This window comes from Prionailurus viverrinus, chromosome C2, assembly GCF_022837055.1.
Source record: "Prionailurus viverrinus isolate Anna chromosome C2, UM_Priviv_1.0, whole genome shotgun sequence".
NCBI lineage: Eukaryota > Metazoa > Chordata > Mammalia > Carnivora > Felidae > Prionailurus > Prionailurus viverrinus.
The window spans coordinates 141,607,665-141,612,116 of NC_062569.1; positions in this window are offsets into that span (position 1 = coordinate 141,607,665).

A 4,452-nucleotide genomic window follows, 5' to 3' on the forward strand; every position below is an offset into this window, starting at 1 on the left:
GAGAAATAAAATAGAGATTAAAAAATGTCTCACATTATCCTTATACGGTCACAATTGTAGTGTATATTTGTAGCACCTCAACTTTCTTCACATTTCACTTTCTTATTTTACATTTATGATAAAATTGAAAAAGCAACCTCACCCCCTCCCCCCTCATTTTATAGATAAAGAAACTGAGTCCCTAAACATTTAGGTGATGTCTAGTATTTTATAATTTATGAGTGGCATATCATTATCTTGGCTTTTGGTTCCTTAACTCTTTTTTCAAGTTTTTTATTCCAATGTGGATTGTTTTTTTGGGTTTTGTTTTCTTGTTAGGGTAGGGGGGCATGGCAGAAATAACTGGAAGATCAGTAGAGAAAGACACTTTCCTTTTCTAAGCCAACTGTGTCTCCTGCACTCCATCTCACACACCCGAAATTCAATAGCAGCAGTGACAGCTATCTGCAAAGTGAGTCTGGCCAAATTCCATCACCTTCTGTGTAATTTTCAGTGGGTATAAGTCGCTGTAACTACTGTTTTGCTCTGCTGTCCTTGACTGTACAGTCTTGGACATATGGTAGTTTGCTCCCTACATATCTGGTCGGTCACTGATGTGGTTTCACACACACCTAATTCTTCCGACACATGAAAAGTGAAGCAAAGCTGGAACAAGAACTAACCAATGTGTGCCTTTTGTCCAGAGTTTAAAGAGTGACATCATAATGGGAAAGCAGACCCATGAACTCCCCATCTCCGTGGTTCCCCACCTGTCGTGTTAGTGAGTCACCCCTATGACATCTCTTTGGGTCCCAGTCTGGCTTTGTCTTGTGCAGACAGAGCTCAGCTTTGCTCTGACTCAGCTGGTTGCTGCTCTGACTTGATTGGTTCCCGTCATCTCTCTCAGAGTTGCTGCCAACTTGCGTCTTCCGCAGTTTCTAGCTCCAGCAGCTCTTGGCTTCCTGCCTCCTGACCACTCACCTCTCTGTTGCTACTTAATTTGCCTCTGTCTGTCTTCTTTACCCCAGACTCCCCAATCCATGTGGCATTCCCCTACCAGCAGGGAGCAAGTACAGGTCTTTTGACTCTGAGATTTGCCTTTTAGTCACTTGAATCCTGCCTTCTCATTGCTCTTGGGGAAAGGGCTACTGGACAGTACCTACCTTTGTGCTTTTCATCTCCTTCAAATTCTGACTGGGCCTTGAATGAGGTGCATGTCTTAGCTTAGAGTGAGGATCTGTTTTCCTAAAGGTTGCAGCCTGGCCACTGTCTTAACTTAACTGGGTAGGGGAGGTCTTAGCTCCTCATGGGGCTTGTTCTCGTTATTCCTGGGGCCTGCTACTTAGGATTGAAGAGCTCCACCAGGAAGTGTGAGTTAGATTCAAACAATTCTCCTGATTGCTCTAGCAACTGGCAAAGACAGAAGATCTGATTCATGCCCAGTATCCCCTGAAGGTGTCCTTTGAAGTTGAAGATCATGACTCCTCATCTATAACAGTGTTTCCATATTAAAATAATAGAATACAAGTATATTTGAAATTGCACAAAATTCTAATTGTCCATTAAGTGTCGGAAGAGACTCGTGTGCGTTAGCAATCGCCTTCTCTTACCGATTTAATCCTTTCGGTGGCTGTGTTCTAACAACATTGAGGCATAGCTGATACCAACGTGGGGGAGAAGCAGGCCTTAGACACTAATACCACCTATGTCATGACAAATTTAAGCAGTAAATTAAAGCTGAAGGAGTCAAATATGAGGCATGTCATGCTTAGGATGACAGGGCCATATCCAAATGTCGCCAAGTTTGGCTGTGGCTTGGGCTGGCATCTCCAACAATACCGTAAGCCAGTGGGAGAATGGAGAGATCAGGACTGAGAAGAACCAGTGGTGGTCGCAGAGGTGGCTGCTTGCTCAAACACGTTCATCTCAGCTTGATCTGGGCTGGCCTGGATTCTCTTTCTGGAACTAATGGGAGGTTTGGAATAGTGATAGGAGAGCCAGGTCTGGGGGTTGTTGTACAGAAATGAGGGGGGTAGTGGAACTCACTATCAGATGAGAAGTTGAACTGGTTCAAAAGAAGACTCTGGCCTTCATCAGGGAGTACAAATGGCAGGCAGAACCCTCTTGTGGGATGAGATGAGAAGTTGAACTGGTTCAAAAGAAGACTCTGGCCTTCATCAGGGAGTACAAATGGCAGGCAGAACCCTCTCGTGGGAAGGGGGGAAGGGTGTGGCGGGTTGTTAAACCCATAGATAAGAGGTCGGGGCATTATAGCAGGATTTCAGATCCACTACAGGAATTTTTGTCAGTAGGCAAGTATCTGGCCAATGTCCTCTTCAGGCCCATTAGATGGCAGGTGAGAAATAGAACCACAAATCTAAATGGCGGTTCCTTATATAAAGTCTTTCTTGGTTGAAATGAAATCACTAACTGGGTGGAACGGAATCTTCTGGTTGAGGGGAATTAGTTCCTATAGGCTGTGGGTCAGAGTGACAGTAGCAGTGACGTGGTGACATGCGGTGACTAGCCTTCCTGGTTTGCCAGGATTAAGAAGAGATTTCTGGGACATGGGCCTTTGAGTTGTAAAACTAAGACAGTCCTGTTTTAACTGCTGGTCACCCTACGAGGAAATAAATGTATCTGATAGTCTTTCTTGGTCAAGCACCTCCTCAAGTATTAACTCAGGGTTAAATATGAAAAAAAAATTAGCTCTTTATGTTTATACAAAAGTGTGAAATGTGGGCTTGGCAGTAATTTTGGTGAGAAAATAATATTCACTCATTTTTTTTTTTTGCTGATGTATTTAATCATAGAATCTTAGAATTTCTGAGTTGAGATGGAAATTAGATGTCATTTAATCTCTCACTGAGAGAATGATAAAATTGAGAGCCAGAGAGTTTCAATAAATAACTCAAGTTTGGATAGTTAATTAAGGGCATACATTTTTTGCTTGGCCATCCAAATTCTTTGCTTGGCCTCACTAATTTGTTCTGCAGCACCTAAAGCTTTTTACTTTTTCCTCTTGGCAAGAGACTTTAAAAGAATAGATCCTAAGAATTCTCATCACAAGGAAAAAAAAAAAATTTCCTTCCTTCTTTCCTTCCTTCCTTCCTTCCTTCCTTTTTCTTTCTTTCTTTCTTTCTTTCTTTCTTTCTTTCTTTCTTCCCTTTTTTGTGTTTGATGGTTTTTTGTTTTTTGTTCTTTATTTTGTTTCATTTTGTTTTGCTTTGTTTTGGTATCTGTGTGTTAACTGAACTTACTGTGATCATCACTTCACAATATATGAAAGTCTAGTCACTATGCTATATTCCTTGAACTTTTATGGTGCTGTGTGTCAATTATATCTCAGCATAACATGGGGGAAAAAGAGACTTTACCACACATAGAATAGGCTGATTGTTCTTTTTTCAGTTAGATTCAGTCAGCCTTCTTTAGAAAGTTGTAGTCAAATCTATTATAGAACTCTAAGAATATCAGGCTGCAATGTTTCTATGACAATTATTGCTCTTACTACCGAGAGCATGACTACCATTATCACAATTACTGTAGTATGTGGGGGAATAGAAGACAATGCTTGTTTCAACCCCAATTTCTTAGGTGGGTTGCAGTGAAGAATACCATAAATTCAAGGAGTCTAGGAGTACTTCTTGACTTACTAGATATCTCTTCATGGTCCCTACTGTAAATCTCTGAGATGGATGCTGAGCTCTGGGGTCAGTCAATTTATTCTTTCTTACATGTTGTCATTTTGGTTACTGCCTGGGCTGTAAGTCATGTTGAGTTCTTGCATCCCTGCAGTAGGAAAAGAAATAGAGTATTGCACAGTGACCAAAGCTTTGACCCTGTACACTGTTACAAGAGAATTCCATACCTACAGAGTGAGTGAAAATGACAAATAACTCTTTAAGCTTCAAAGTTTAAAGGAACAGATCGATTTCACCTGGAGGGTCAGCCTGTCATTTTTCATTCCATGTATTGTCAGGTCCATCATGTTTAACATGCCCAGAGTAGCTCCTGGGGGGATTGTCTGCTACCGAGAGTCACCAATAGAAGAATGTTTTGAACAAGTGCATGGATAAGATGTGTTCGGGGGCGCCTGGGTGGCTCAGTTAGTTAAGCATCCGACTTCAGCTCAGGTCATGATCTCGCCGTCCGTGAGTTCGAGCCCCGAGTCGGGCTCTGTGCTGACAGCTAAGAGCCTGGAGCCCATTTCAGATTCTGTGTCTCCCTCTCTCTCTGCCCCTCCCCTGTTCATGCTCCGTCTCACTCTGTCTCAAAAATAAATAAACGTTTAAAAAAATTAAAAAAAAAGATGTATTCGTAGTTTAAAGGTGCTCCAGGTAAGTTTTGAAACAAAAATAGTTCAGATTCTTCACTCCTTAAAATTTACTCCAGAAGATGATCCTTGAAATAGCTCGTTGGTGTTTCATCTGGTCCCCTTCAAGGTTGCACTGAGAATAAATTTGATCTGGG